The following is a 16,911-nucleotide window of genomic DNA, read 5'->3' as shown; positions in this document are numbered from 1 at the left end:
CAAAAGATCAGAGAATTCATATATTATCCGGATTCTAATTCCGAATAACAGTGACATCCTTCTGATTCAAAGGAAAGTGAGATGCCAAAACTATTCAAGATTGCAGTTGTAAACCCCACTATAAGAAGAGACATGAGCTTAATCGAACTCTCATTCTCATGCAAATTCACATCCTAAGCCTATATAATTTTGGTTGCTTGAGGACAAGGAACAATTCAAGTTTGGTGTTGTGATGCGTGAGCATCTTTCCTATCTTTTCCTAGTGAATTTGCATCTAAATTGTTGAGTTTAATAAAGAATTAATTATCTTTTAGCCAATATGGATGCTACTTTGAGTCTTTTGCAATTTTGTTTTATTCTAGATAGCATTCGGCTGGATTTGATGGAGCTTTTGCAGCACAAGGATCAAAGGAGATGTCAGCGAGGAGCGACGCGTATGCGTGACTGACGCGTGCGCGTGATTTGGAGCTTTCCATGGCGACGCGTGCGCGTGACTGACGCGTACGCATGATTTGAAGATTTGCTCAGCAACGCGTACGCGTGACTGACGAGTACGCGTGACATGCGCCACGTGCAGAAAACGCAGAAAAAAGCTGGGGGCGATTTCTGGGCTGTTTTGACCCAGTTTCCAACCCAGAAAACACAGATTAGAAGCTGCAGAATGGACGAAACAAGTGGTCTCCATCCATCAATTGAAGACTTGCTGATTATTTGATTAATTCTGATTTAAATTTAAATATTATTTTAGGAAAATATATTATTTTAATTTTAGAAATTAGATTTTTAAATTTATTAGGATTAGATATAAAAAGAAGAAACTTTTCTTCTGGGAAAGAGGAGATTCCAGACTACCAAAATACATTTTATCAGAATCCTAGTTTTCTCTCTGAACCATGAGCAACTAAACCTCCATTGTTAAGGTTAGGAGCTCTATCTATTTGTATGGATTGATTCTACTACTTTTTCCGTTTTAATTTATGTACTGATTTATAAATTTAAGACATGTTTTCGTTTTTATCTTATGAATTTGGGTGGAACGGAAGTATGACCTTCTTTCTAATTGAGTTCTTGTATAACTTGGAAAAGCTCTTTACTTAAACAACAGCTTAAAAACAATTTCTCCTAAATTTTAATTATCTGGATTTAACGGGACACATGACATAATTCTCTTATTTTTGGATAATTAGGATTTTTGTGGCATATAAACTGGAATTTGATCATGCAGCTTCTAATTGGAATTAATTGACCAAGGAATTGGCGGTTGATGAATTTTAAAGGAGACTAGGAAGGTCTAAGGAATTTGGATCTAGTCACATATAGTTTTCCATGAATTAAATCTTGCATAATTAAAATAGTTAGTAAAAAAAATCAATCCGGAAAATAGATAACTCTGAAGCCTTAACTGTTTCTCCATATATTATTCCCAACTTATTTATCTGACTTTCTTTAATATTTTTTATATTGTTTAATGTCATTTGAACTCTCAAACATACTATTCTGTTTATCTAACTAAGTAATTTAATCAACCATTGTTACTTAATCCATCAATCCTCGTGGGATCGACCCTCACTCACTTGAGGTATTACTTGATACGACCCGGTGCACTTGCCGGTTAGTTTGTGGGTTATAAATACCGCACCAAATTTTTGGCGACGTTGTTGGGGATTGATTGTGATTGACAGCCACTGGTTGTTTGATTTCTTAGATTAGGCATTTTTTATTTCTTTAAATTTTCAAAAAAAATATTTTGATTTATTTTATTTAATTTTTTTCTCTTAGTTTCTGAAATTAAGTTTGGTGTTTCTTGGTTAGTAGTATTTGTTTTATTCAATATTTTATCTCTTTACTCAGGTCACCTTACTAGGAATTCTCTATACTCTGACGTAGAAAGTTCCATCTTTTCTGGTCTTCTGTTTATTTATGCGCAGGAACAGAGACAAAGAACATCTGTTAGACTTTGATCCTGAACCTGAAAGGACTTTAAAGCGACGTTTGCAACAAACAAGACTTTGCAAGGACGCGGAATCCACTATGGATCCCAATAATGCTGATAATACCAACATGGCAAATCCGAATGGGAATGAGCAACAAAGGAGAGTGCTTGGCTCTTACACTGCTCCTACTGCAGACCTTTATGGAAAGAGCATTGAGGTCATTCTGGTGCAACAAAACTACCAGTATCATGGTCTTCCTCAAGAAGATCCAAATCAATTCATCTCTAATTTTCTGCAGATTTGTGATACTGTGAAGACAAATGGAGTGAACCCAGAGGTATACAAACTCATACTCTTTCTGTTTGCTCTGAGGGATAGAGCAAAGCTTTGGCTAGATTTTCAACCCAAGGAGAGTTTGGATACTTGGGAAAAGGTTGTTATTGGGTTTCTTACTAAATTCTTCCCACCAAAGAAGCTTACTAAGCTTAGGATGGAGGTTCAGACCTTCAAGCAGAAGGATGGTAAGACCCTCTATGAAGCTTGGGAGAGGTACAAGTTGCTGACTAGGCAATGCCCTCCGGACATGTTCTCCAAATGGACCCAACTAGATATCTTTTATGAAGGATTGGGTGAGATGTCCAAAATATGCTTAGATAATTCTGCAGGTGGTTCATTGCACATGAAGAAGACACTTGAGGAGACTATTGAGCTTATTGAATTGGTTGCTAGCAATCAATATTTGTATTCATCTAACAGAAATTCTGTGAACTCTGAGACTTCTCAGAAGAAAGGTGTGTTGGAAATGGACGCTCTTAATGCTATTCTTGCTCAGAATAAGCTTATGTCTCAGCAAATAAGCCTACTTACTCAACAGATGGGTGGCATGCAAGTCTCAGCTATCAACACCCAAAATCCACCTCAAGAGGTCCCCTATGACATGACAGGTAATTTTATGCAAAATGATAATTATAATTATGCTCAATCCTCTTCTGAACAGGTCAATTACATGGGGAGTGGTCCTAGAAATCCCAATAATGATCCGTACTCTCAGACATACAATCAGGGATGGAGAAATCACCCAAAATTTGGGTGGAGAGACCAACCTCAGAGACATCAAAATTTCAACAATAATTCTCAGGGCGACTTCTAACAGAGCAATCACAATAACCGCCAATTTCAGACTCATCAACAGCAACCACCTCAGCAGGCAAACTCTAAATCCCAAGAAGATTCTAACTGGAAGATGATGAAGAGTTTTATGCAGAAAACCAGAGCTTCTATTAGGAATCTGGAGGTGTAAATGGGTCAACTGAGCAAGCAAATACCTGAGAAGTCTACAGGTACCTTTCCAGGTGATACAGTGGTAAACCCAAGAGAAGATTGCAAGGTCCTTGAATTGAGAAGTGGTAAAGTGGCTGGATCTGAGACCAAAGTCAATGAGAAGTCAATTGAAAAAGAAGCTCCAAAGGAGAAGGAGGAAGAAGTAGACCACGCCCTTCCTAAGCGTGCAGACAACCCATTCTCTGATTCTCTTGACACTTATCCTACCTTGCCAAAAGTTCCAGAATACAAGCCAAAAATGTCATATCTTCAGAGACTTCAGAAGGCTTCCAAAGAAAAGCAGTTTTCTAAATTTTTGGATGTCTTCAAGAAGTTACAGATCAACATCCCTTTTGTAGAGGCTCTTGAGAAAATGCCTCTCTATGCAAAATTTATGAAAGAATTGTTGACCCACAAGAGGAATTGGAAGGAACAAGAAACAGTGGTGTTAACCAAGGAATGCAGTGCCATTATTCAACATAAAATTCCTGAGAAGATGCCAAATCCAGGGAGCTTTGTGATTCCTTACACCATTGGAGATGTCACCATTCAGAGAGCTTTATGTGACATTGGAGCTAGCATCAATCTCATGCCACTTTGAGTAATGAAAAAGCTTCAAATTGAGGAGGTAAAACCCACTCGTATTTCTCTTCAACTTGCTGATCTCTCTATTAAATTACCTGTGGGTGTTGTTGAAGATTTACTTGTTAAAGTAGGACCATTAATTTTTCCTGTTGATTTTGTGATATTAGACATGGAAGAGGAGGTAAAATCCTCTATTATAATTGGAAGACCCTTTTTAGCTATAGGTAGAGCTCTGATTGATGTGCAAAATGGTGAATTAACCTTGAGGGTCAATGAAGAACAGGTGGTCCTTCATATTTTTGAAGTTCTTAAGCACCCTAATGATTCTGAAGGGTGTATGAAAATAGATGCTATTGAACCACTTGTTCAAGAAGTACTGGAAGCTGAGGTACTTGATGATATTCTGGATCCTAGTTCTGAATATGAATTAGTTGAAGTTGATGATTCACCACCCCAGAAGGCTGTGGTTTACACGCCTAAAGCAGAGGAGGAAGCCCCCAAGCTTGAGCTCAAATCCTTACCTCCTTCTCTGAAATATGTGTTCTTGGGTGAGAATGACTCATATCCAGTGATTATTAGCTCTTCCTTGAAGCCTGAAGAGGAAGAGGCGCTTATTTCAGTGCTCAGGAGCCATAAAATAGCTCTTAGGTGGACCATTGGTGACTTGAAGGGGATTAGTCCAACCAAGTGTATGCACAAGATCCTCCTTGAAGATGATGCTAAACTAGTTGTGCAACCACAAAGGAGACTCAATCCAACCATGAAACAGTGGTCCAAAAAGAGGTAATGAAATTATGGGAAGCAGGTATTATTTACCCTATTTCTGACAGTCCTTGGGTAAGTCCTGTGCATGTAGTCCCCAAGAAAGGAGGGATGACAGTGATCAAGAATGATAAGAATGAGCTCATTCCTACAAGAACAGTCACATGATGGAGAATGTGTATAGACTACAGGAGGCTCAACACTGCTACAAGGAAGGATCACTTCCCCCTGCCTTTCATTGATTAGATGCTTGAGAGGTTAGCTGGTCATGCATTTTATTGTTTTTTAGATGGATATTCTGGTTATAATCAAATTGCAGTGGACTCTCAAGATCAAGAGAAGACAGCATTCACATGCCCCTTTGGAGTATTTGTTTACAGGAGAATGCCATTTGAATTTTGCAATGCTCTAGCAACTTTTCAGAGGTGTATGCTTTCAATTTTTTCTGACATGATTGAAAAGTTCATTGAGGTATTTATGGATGACTTTTCTGTCTTTGGTAATTCTTTTGAATCCTGCCTTAAGCATTTATCTCTTGTCTTGAAACGGTGTCAAGAATCAAACCTTGTTTTAAATTGGGAAAAATGTCATTTTATGGTTACAGAAGGTATTGTTCTTGGACACCGGATTTCAAGTAAGGGGATTGAAGTTGAAAAAGCAAAGGTAGAGGTAACTGAAAAATTACCACCACCAGCTAATGTTAAGGCAATCAGAAGTTTCTTGGGTCATGCAGGATTTTATAGAAGATTTATAAAGGATTTTTTAAAAATTGCCAAACCATTAAGCAACATGTTGGTTGTTGGTGTTCCTTTTGTCTTTGATTCTGATTGCCTGCATGCTTTTGAAATTCTGAAAGCAAACCTTATCTCTGCTCCCATTATAGCTCCCCCTAACTGGGATCTACCTTTTGAATTGATGTGTGATGCTAGTGACTTTGCTATAGGAGCTATTTTAGGACAGAGACATGGTAAGCTTGTACATGTCATTTACTATGCTAGCCGTGTATTAAATGATGCCCAAAAGAATTACACAACTATAGAAAAAGAATTATTAGCTATTGTGTATGCTGTTGATAAGTTTAGTTCCTATTTGATTGGTTCTAAGGTTATTATTTATACTGATCATACTGCTTTGAAGTACCTTCTAACCAAATAGGATTCTAAACCAAGATTAATTAGATGGGTGTTGCTCCTTCAGGAGTTTGATATTGAGATAAAAGATAAGAAAGGGTTAGAAAATCAAGTAGCTGACCATCTCTCTAGGATTGAACCTAAAGCAGGAGTACAACCACCCACAGCTGTGACTGAGACGTTTCTAGATGAACAATTGTTCCTCATTCAGCAGGCTCCATAGTTTGTAGACATTGCAAATTATAAAGCCATGAATTTTATTCCAAAGGAGTACAGCAGGCAATAAGTAAAGAAGCTGTTGACTGATGCAAAGTACTATATCTGGGAGGAACCATATCTTTTTAAGAGGTGTTCAGATGGCATAATCCAGAGATGTGTCCCAGATGAGGAAAAACAGCAGATTCTTTGGCACTGTCATGGTTCTGATTATGGAGGCCACTTTGGTGGTGAAAGGACAGCTACAAAAGTCCTTCAGAGCGGGTTCTACTGGACGACTCTCTTCAGGGACTCAAGAGCATTTGTGAAGCACTATGACAGATGTGAAAAAGCTATAAATCTCCCTGCCAACCATGAAATGCCACAGCAAGGGATTCTCGAGGTTGAGTTGTTTGATGTGTGGGGTATTGATTTCATGGGACCTTTCCCACCCTCGCATTCAAACAACTATATTCTAGTGGCAGTTGACTATGTGTTCAAGTGGGTGGAAGCTGTGGCTCTACCCACCAATGATGCCAAGGTGGTACTGAGCTTTCTTCAGAAATATATCTTTAGCCGGTTTGGTGTTTCAAGGACACTCATTAGTGATGGTGAAAGTCACTTATGCAACAGACAGCTGGACTCTCTTTTGCAGAGAAATGGAGTCCGTCATAAAGTGGCAACCCCCTATCACCCTCAAACAAGTGGACAGGTTGAAGTTTCCAATAGGAAACTCAAAAGGATTCTAGAGAAGACCATCAGTGTTTCAAGAAAGGACTGTTCTAGGAAACTTGATGATGCTCTCTGGGCATACCAGACAGCGTACAAGACTCCTGTTGGCATGTCCTCTTATTAGTTGGTCTATGGCAAAGCCTGTCACTTGCCAATTGAACTGGAGCACAAAGCCTACTGGGCAATCAGGTATCTAAACCTTGATTCAGAAGCTACAGAAATTAAGCGAATGCTTCAGTTAAATGAGCTTGATGAATTCAGATACTCAGCCTATGAGAATGCCAAGCTCTATAAGGAGAAAAATAAGCTAGAGAGAGAGAGAGAGAGAGAGAAGAAGCACACGACGCGCAAGCGTCAGATTGGTGTGCGTGAAAAATAAAAAAAAACAGAGAGTTGCACGGGAGTGGCGCAGAAATGATGCCTTTCGCACAAACAAGCCCACGCGTACGAATACCCCACGCGTGCATGTCATTGGTGATTTTGGCACTCCACGCGTACGCGTTAGTGACGCGTATGCGTGACCTTGAAATTCGATGTAAATAAGTGTTTGGACAGAGAGTTGTGTTGGCTTGGGGCTGGAAGTGTGCTAGAAGCACAAAACTGGTTCACGCGTACGCGTTCCTGACGCATGCGCGACATTTGCATAAATGGCCATCCACGCGTGTGCGTGCATGATGCGCACGCGTCGATTGAAAATGTTGGTTCCCAAGCCACGTGAACAGAGAGTTGTGCGTGCGCGCGGCTGGCTTCTCGTGAATCGCACAAATCCAAGGGCATGCGGACGTGTGCCTGACGCTCACGCATCATTAATGAGAATTCACGACCCATGCGTACGCGTGCCGTATGCGTACGCATCGCTTGTGCCGCACAACTACATTAGTTCGCCGCCCAGTTTTAATTTTCTTTTTCCATCTTCCAATCCTAATTCTCTCTTATTCTTTTATCCTTTTCTTTTTCTTTCATCATAATATTTGTCTCTTTCTATTTTCAGCTCTTCCTTGCTTGAGGACAAGCAAACCTTTAAGTTTGGTGTTGACGCTCCGCTTAAGGATTTTCTCTTTGTTTTTATGGCACCAAAAGGGAGGCAAATCATCTTCACGGAGGAGCACAACCTGAAGAATAAAACGACCGATAGGATAACTAAGGTGGTTGAGTTCCTTTCATTCTATATTCCTTCCCAATTTTACTATATTATGTTCCAGTTTTCTGCTATTTTGCTTTGTTTATTGCATGACCCATTATTAGCTAGAGTCCTAGGTTCCATTTTAGTTTTCTCTTAATTGTTTGAATTCTGAAAAGATGTCTCATGTATTGTCCCACTGAGCTTGAAATAAAAAAAAAAGAAAGAAAGAAGAAAAAAGAGTGTAATGCATGAGAAATTAAGTTTAATTTTAAGAATAGTCTCATTTATTCAAATGTGGTGGTATTAATTGTAATTCTGAATGCATGACATGAACAGTGCATTGTCGAATTTGAATCAAAGGATGTTGATGTATAAGGAACAGGAATTTAGAGAACTATTATGATTTCTCTGAAATTACTGAAAGTTTAAGCCTTGAAGCAAAAGAAACAGCAAAAGAAAAATAAGAGCAAGGTCCAAGGCTCTGAGCATCAATGGCTAGGGAGGTCAGACATGATTAAAAGCTCAAAGAGTTGTTTCTCTAGTCACATGCTTGTGGTGTTCCTGTGTCAAGTAATCCTTGAGACAAAACATTTAGAGTCAAGATCAATTGCAGAGTACGCCAAAGGCTTTGAGCACCACTGTCTGGGAGTAACTAAAAAAATTTTAGAACTTAAAGAAAGTTCCCTAGTTAAGTGCTTGTGGTGTTTCTGTGTCAAGTAAAGCTTGAGACAAAACATTTAAAGTCACGGCTAGGCTCAAGGTGCAAAGCACCAGAAAAAAAATTGTTGTGTTCAAGGATTAAATTGAAGTACAAAAGATCAGAGAATTCATATATTATCCGAATTCTAATTCCGAATAACAGTGACATCCTTCTGATTCAAAGGAAAGTGAGATGCCAAAACTATTCAGGATTGCAGTTGTAAACCCCACTATAAGAAGAGACATGAGCTTAATCGAACTCTCATTCTCATGCAAATTCACATCCTAAGCCTATATTAATTTTGGTTGCTTGAGGACAAGCAACAATTCAAGTTTGGTGTTGTGATGCGTGAGAATCTTTCCTATCTTTTCCTAGTGAATTTGCATCTAAATTGTTGAGTTTAATAAAGAATTAATTATCTTTTAGCCAATATGGATGCTACTTTGAGTCTTTTGCAATTTTGTTTATTCTAGATAGCATTCGACTGGATTTGATGGAGTTTCTGCAGCACAAGGATCAAAAGAGATGGCAGCGAGGAGCGACGCGTATGCGTGACTGACGCATGCGTGTGATTTGGAGCTTTCCATGGCGACGCGTTCGCATGATTGACGCGTATGAATGATTTGAAGATTTGCTCAGCGACGCATACGCATGACTGACGCGTACGCGTGACATGCGCCACGTGCAGAAAACGCAGAAAAAAGCTGGGGGCGATTTCTGGGCTGTTTTGACCCAGTTTCCAGCCTAGAAAACACAGATTAGAAGCTGCAGAATGGACGAAACAAGTGGTCTCCATCCATCAATTGAATACTTGCTGATTATTTGATTAATTCTGATTTAAATTTAAATATTATTTTAGGGAAAGATATTATTTTAATTTCAGAAATTAGATTTTTAAATTTATTAGGATTAGATATAAAAAGAAGAAACTTTTCTTCCGGGAAAGAGGAGATTCCAGACTACCAAAATACATTTTATCAGAATCTTAGTTTTCCCTCTGAACCATGAGCAACTAAACCTCCATTGTTAAGGTTAGGAGCTCTGTCTATTGGCGGATTGATTCTACTACTTTTTCCATTTTAATTTATGTACTGATTTATAAATTTAAGACATGTTTTCGTTCTTTATCTTGTGAATTTGGGTGGAACGGAAGTATAACCCTCTTTCTAATTGAGTTCTTGTATAACTTGGAAAAGCTCTTTACTTGAACAACAGCTTAAAAACAATTTCTCCTAAATTTTAATTATCTGGATTTAACGGGACACGTGACATATAATCCTCTTATTTTTGGATAATTAGGATTTTTGTGGCATATAAACTGAAATTTGATCATGCAGCTTCTAATTGGAATTAATTGACCAAGGAATTGGCGGTTGATGAATTTTAGAGGAGACTAGGAAGGTCTAAGGAATTAGGGTCTAGTCACATATAGTTTGCCATGAATTAAATCTTGCATAATTAAAATAGTTAGTAAGAAAAATCAATCCGGAAAATAGATAACTGTGAAGCCTTAATTGTTTCTCCATATATTATTCCCAACTTATTTATCTGACTTTCTTTAATATTCTTTATATTGTTTAATATCTTTTGAACTCTCAAACATACTATTCTGTTTATCTAACTAAGTAATTTAATCAACCATTGTTGCTTAATCTATCAATCCTCGTGGGATCGACCCTCACTCACCCGAGGTATTACTTGGTACGACCCGGTGCACTTACTAGTTAGTTTGTGGGTTATAAATACCGCATCATTGTTGCTTTATCTTTGTATCTTATTAATCTCCTTAATCTTCCTGCAAAGAATTCCATTTCATCATGTGTTATGCTATCATTAGATTCTTCTTCTTTGACCATCATTCTTGACTTTAATATTACACTTTTCTTTTTATCATCTCTGTCTTAAGACATGTGGGTAGGTTCATAGGCCAACAGATTGCCTCTTAGCTCATTATAGATATTTTTTTTTAAAAATTATTCCTCTCGAAAATGGTTGTGCCTTTTACTTTCTATTTCTTAGTGGGATTTCTCAAAATCCTTCTCACTAGAGTTTCTTCGGAATAAATCTTTTTCATAGCGTCCATCAATGCTTTCACCCTCCTTCTTGAAGAACATCTCGTACTCCTTCATCAGCATGTCTATTCTTGTCTTTTTTACTTGTTTTGTTCCTTCATGGAAGAGTTGCAGCTTGTCCCAAATTTTTTTTGGCAATTTTGCATCTTGAAATTTTTTTGAACTCTTCAAAACTAACAGTACAATGCATTAGCTTGATTGCATTGGCATTGAGTTCAACTTTCTTCTTTTCATTCTCTGTCCACTCGTTATCTTCCTTTGGCACCACTTCTCCATCAGCATTTTGCTTTGTCAGAACATCAGGTCCGTTGATAATAATCTTTCAAATGTCATAGTCGATTGGTTGCACGAAGATCCATATTCTCTCCTTCCACTGTGAGTAGTTGTAACACCCTAATTTTTAGCACGTCATGATCGTACCAAAAGTAAGGTGTTACAAACCTGATTTTCTTTATTTTCTATTTAATATTGAGCCTTTATGTTGATATTGCGTTTCAGTTTATAAGAAAATTTCAGAAAATAAATTTTAGTAATTAAAATCACATAATTATTAATAATAGATGCCATACAATTAAATTCAATGTAAAACTCAAATACAATACCTATCCCTCTGGATAAAATAAAAACCCTGAAGCAACAAGGGCGAGGGAACTCTATAAAAACAACAGGAATCACAAGTAAATCTACTAATCGTCTGCAGCTTCTTACTGAATCTCTGAACCTATGTCACTGAAAGCGTGGAAGATTTGGTGAGAACAAACCACACGTTCTCAGTAGGGATTGGGAATACCGTAAAAGTAATGAATTCAATGCAAATAATTAACTTACTTAGTAAAAATATTTTGTTAAACCTTTGGAAATACTTTTATCTCTACTTCAGATAAACAATTACTTTTCTTTAAATTTCTTAACTCAAAATAGATTTTAATCACAAAATTAGTCATATTTCAATCATAACATCTCATAATCAACCACGGCCCTAGGCCCAAGCAACTCAATCAACCACTAATTCATCACAATCCAACCAATTTTTAGCCACAAACACAAGTAAGAAGGTTCAAACACAATCAAGCAGTTATATCAAGTAGAACAATTAGCAATTAAATGTAACTATTCACATAGGCAAACCAATTATAATATGCACACCCAAACAATGTCATATAAATGCATATGATGCATGCCTGTCCCTAATGCAGGCCATGAGCTCATGTGTCGGTTGCCTACCCCCTCTCGACATTACCAGGGCACAAGTCACAGATATGGCTTTCCAGATGTATACAGTGTGCTTATAAGTCGTACGGCTAGGCCGAATACAGTGAGACTTTCCAAATTAATAAGCGTACATCTGGAAAATAGTTCTCAGTGTGTGGGCGTCTCCACTTTACATTTGGCACTAAGGCCCAAACAATATCACATCTGCTCTCCTGTGGCAGACATTTCATTAATTTAATATATTTCTTTAATCTTTGTTTTCTGCTCTCCTGTGACAGAGATCCTTTTAGTTAATATATTCTTTAAATCCTTGTCCCCTGCTCTCCTGTGGCAGAGATTCCTTTTCTTAAAAAAACCGAGCTCAAAACAACACTTAAAACAAAATATCTCCTTACAAAATTGGATTTAAAACATGATATTTTTCTTATTAAATCGAGTTTAAAAAATAGAACACACCTTTTCTCAACTAAATAAATCTCAAATAATTTAATTTTCTAAAACCAAATCTTTTAAAATAACTTTTCAAATAAAACCTCAGATTTTATAAAATTTCGGCAACACTTCTCCTAAAACTCGGGCTTAGCCACCCTTTTCGGGTCCCAACTGAATCATTTTCAACCTCTTTTCAATCAAAAAATCAAAACAGATTTTAATCACAAAATTAGTCATACTAACCATCTCTCAACCACATAGTCATATTTCAACCACAACATCTCATCTCAATACATCCGTGAACTAACAACTTAAGTAAGGGATTCAAAGCAACATACAAATAAGTCAAACAGCACAATCACAGAGAAGTAATACAAGCAAATACAACCAAATTCATCATTCAGTCATTCCAAATAATCTTAAATTATTTACAAATACCCACTAGACTTCCATGGTATTCATATTTAAAACAGTTAATTTCAAAATAAAATCCCCTACCTCCGATGAAATCAAAGTCAACGAAAATTCTGGAGGAGCTTTTTGACCGAGTTACTGAAGAAGAAAATGTCAGAAATTGCCTGTGCCTCCTAGAACTCCAATTGGCCGAACTCAAGGGGAAGAGGAGCTACGTCACCGTCAACTTCTACCAGACAAAAATAACACGTGTAGAGGAGGAAGATACGAACACTTTTACCGGATTAGATTTTCACTTAGAGTTATGAATCTCAAGAAATCGAAGTTGGAATTTCATCAGGGGTTCATGGTTTTCTTTCTCTCCCTCGGCTCTTTGATTTCTTTTTTTTCTTCAAAGCATGAGCAACCATGCGTGTATGAGGATGACTAATGGAATAAAAGCAAACATGTGTCAATTATGTATGTATATTACTCGCGTAAGGTTTATTACTTGGACGACCCAGTGCACTTGCTGGTTAGTTGTGCAAAGTTGTGATAAAGAGTTGAGATTGCAATTGAGCGTACCATGTTGATGGTGCCTTTGATGATCACAATTTCGTGCACCAAGTTTTTGGCGCCGTTGCCGGGGATTGTTTGAGTTTGGACAACTGACGGTTCATCTTGTTGCTTAGATTAGGTATTTTTCAGAATTTTTAAGAATGAATTCTAGAGTTTTAGATGGTACTTTCATCATCACAGGATCTAATTGATTCCCATCAATTTGTCTGTTGTATGTAATGTCTGCTGAAGCTTGGCTAGCCATGTCTAATTTCTTTAGACTAAAGCTTTAGACTAACATTGCATGATTCCTGGAATTCTTATTAAAAATTTTGAATTTCTTTATTTTCTTTTTCATATAATTTTCGGAAAAAACCAAAAAAATTACAAAATCATAAAAATAAAAAATATTTCTTGTTTGAGTCTAGTGTCTCACTTTAAGTTTGGTGTCAATTGCATGTTTCTGTTCTTCTTGCATTCATTCATGTGTCTTCATTGATCTTCAAGTTGTTTTTGATGATTTACTTGCTCTGATCTTTAAATTCTCTTGTTTTGTGTGTTTTATTGTTTCTCATATGCATTCTCAATTTGTTAGTGTCAGTAGTATACAAACTTTTAAGTTTGGTGTCTTGCATGCATTGTTCATTTGATTTTAGTTGCATTTTGATTTTTCCTCATCATTAAAAATCCAAAAAATTTTTAATTTGTGTCTTTTCAAGTCAATAATGCAGAGAATTGAAGATTCAGAACATACAGCAGAGGAATTACACAGAAAAAGTTGGGCGTTCAAAACGCCCAGTGAAGAAGAAAAACTGGCATTTAAACGCTAGCCAGGGTACCTGGTTGGGCGTTTAACGCCCAAAAGGGTAGCATTTTGGGCGTTAAACGCTAGAATGGATACCATTCTGGGCGTTTAACGCCAGGATGGCACAAGAGGGAAGATTTTGTTTTTAATTCAAATTTTTTTCAAGTTTTCATAATTTTTCAAAATCAAATCTTTTTCAAATCATATCTTTTCAATCATATATTTTCAAAATCAATTTCTTTCCATTTTCAAAAATACTTGCTAACAATTAATGATTTGATTCAACATTTCAAGTATGTTGCCTTTTCTGTTGAGAAAGGTTTAATGTTTGAATCATATCTTTTCTTGTTGGCCAAGTCATTGATTTTTAAAAATCAAATCTTTTTAAATTGTTTTTCAATCATATCTTTTTAAAACCATAACTTTTCAATCATATCTTCTTAATCACATCTTTTTCAAAATAGTTTTCAAATCATATCTTTTTTATTTCCAATTTCAAAATCTTTTTCAAAAATTACTTAATTTCTTTCCCACTCTTGGTTTTCGAAAATCAATTACCATTTTTCAAAATTTCTTTTAATTAATTCACTTTAATTTTCGAAAATTTCTTCCCCTCTTCTCACATCCTTCTATTTATGGACTAACATGTGCAATTCAAACTCTATCTTTCTAAGTTCGAATTCTTCTACCTCTTCCTTCTATTTTTCTTTTTCTTTGACACCTCAAGGAATCTCTATACTGTGACATAGAGGATTCCATATTTTCTTATTCTCTTCTCTTTCATATGAGTAGGAGCAAGGACAAAAGCATTCTTGTTGAGGCTGACACTGAACCTGAAAGGACCTTGAAGCGAAAGCTAAGAGAAGCTAAAGCACTACTCTCTGTAGAGGACCTAACAGAAATCTTCAAACAAGAGGAAGACATGGCAACCGAAAACAACAACAATGCCAACAATGCAAGGAAGGTGCTGGGTGACTTTACTGCACCTACTCCCGACTTCTATGGGAGAAGCATCTCTATCCCTGCCATTGGAGCAAACAACTTTGAGCTTAGACCTCAATTAGTTTCTCTATTGCAACAGAATTGCAAGTTCCATGGACTTCCATTGGAAGATCCTCATCAGTTTTTAGCTGAATTCTTGCAAATCTGTGACACTGTCAAGACCAATGGGGTTGACCCTGAGGTCCACAGACTTATGGTATTCCCTTTTGCTGTAAGAGACAGAGCTTGGATATGGTTGGACTCACAACCTAAAGAAAGCCTGAACTCTTGGGAAAAGCTAGTCAATGGCTTCTTGGCAAAGTTCTTTTCACTTCAAAAATTGAGTAAGCTTAGAGTGGAAGTCTAAACCTTCAGACAGAAGGAAGGTGAATCCTTCTATGAAGCTTGGGAAAGATACAAACAATTGATCAGAAAGTGTCCCTCTGACATGCTTTCTGAATGGAGCATCATAGGTATCTTCTATGATGGTCTGTCTCAACTGTCCAAGATGTCATTGGATAGCTCTGCTAGAGGATCTCTTCATCTGAAGAAGACGCCTGCAGAAGCTCAAAAACTCATTGAAATGGTTGCAAATAACCAATTCATGTACACTTTTGAAAGGAATCATGTGAACAATGGGACGAATCAGAAGAAAGGAGTTCTTGAGATTGATACTCTGAATGCTATATTGGCTCAGAACAAATATATCCTGGGATTAAAAACAAAACAAAAAAAGTAAGATATATATTAGAAAAGTTTTCATGAATTTTAGTAAGAAACTAAGACTAGAATTGTTGGATTCTTTTAAAATTAACTAAGCTGAAATTCTTACAATGCTTGAGATATCATAAATAACAATTACTGCTGCTACACCACGAAAGTATATAGGAGCCAAACTATGGTATCTTTCTTGTCCTGCTGTATCCCATATGTCAAACTTCAATGTAGCTTATGGTAATTATAATAGTTCTGTGAAAAATGTTGCACGTACAGTTGGTCCCTATTGATCTTATTTTTTTCTTTCATTGATGAAGCAAAGCAATTAATGGATACAAAAAAACAAGCAAAATCAATTTCAAAGTTCATAGAAAGAAAATTCAGAACAAATCAAACCAAAAAGAATAAACCAGAAGTAAATGAGAAAAGTAGGAGAAAGGATGCACCAACAGATCTGAACCTACGATGGGTGTGCACCGTTGAAGGTTAGAGGTGATGGAGGCAGGAACCTATATAACTATAGTAGATTTGAACCACGCACAATGTAGGAAGAGATGGAGAGAAAATATGGCAGACAGGACGAAACAGAGAGCCCGGTGTTGTCAAAATATAGTAATGATAATCGGCTGGTGAGGAATCTGGAGAAAAAAGAAAAATAAATATGATTAATTCTAGATTGGCATGATTAACGAAAACACAATCAGATCATAAATCTCCCCATTTTAAGCCAAAAAAAGCAGAAGATACTTCAAAGTAGATGTCTCACTTACTCATGTCTAGCACGGTAGCACCTATATATTTTATGGTGAAATCACACAGAGTATTACTTTTATCATGTCTGAGAATTTCTATGCAAGGTCTTCAATGCTGGTTCCTCCCTTACTACATGCAATGACAAGCTGCAAAACCAATAAAAGTTGAAAGAATTGAAATTCAGTTACATAAATACCATAAAGAAGTTGCAAGGGTTTAACACTGCAAATAACGCAAATTAAATTTAAACAAACGGTATAGAATACTTACAGGACCAGCAGACTTACGATCTAGGATTATAGAAAAGTACATCTCATTCACAAGTGCCAGTTTTTGACATAAATAAACCTGTAGAAAACAAACAATTAGAAATATCAAAAAATTAATCCATCCAATAAGACTGTGTATCCATTTCATATATGATTGTGCATAAAAAAATTTGAACATCATTTCCAAACAAAACAACGGCTCTAATTGGGTATATTGTGCTCATCAAATCGTGTAATT

At 36.8% G+C, this 16,911-nt stretch overlaps 1 long non-coding RNA gene across 1 annotated transcript in view; it reads right to left on the bottom strand.

Moving 5' to 3' along the window:
- LOC110270753 overlaps positions 15,721 to 16,911 on the bottom strand; it is a 3,125-nt gene continuing 1,934 nt past the window's right edge. Inside the window, exons 2-4 of the long non-coding RNA XR_002360392.1 lie at positions 16,675 to 16,752; positions 16,422 to 16,550; positions 15,721 to 16,289 (exon numbers count right to left, since the gene is read on the bottom strand). This is a non-coding gene — a long non-coding RNA (uncharacterized LOC110270753). The remainder of the gene's footprint in view (positions 16,290 to 16,421; positions 16,551 to 16,674; positions 16,753 to 16,911) is intronic.

The sequence above is a fragment of the Arachis ipaensis genome, chromosome B04 (assembly GCF_000816755.2).
Source record: "Arachis ipaensis cultivar K30076 chromosome B04, Araip1.1, whole genome shotgun sequence".
NCBI classification, from domain to species: domain Eukaryota; kingdom Viridiplantae; phylum Streptophyta; class Magnoliopsida; order Fabales; family Fabaceae; genus Arachis; species Arachis ipaensis.
This window is presented reverse-complemented; position numbering and strand designations above follow the sequence as displayed.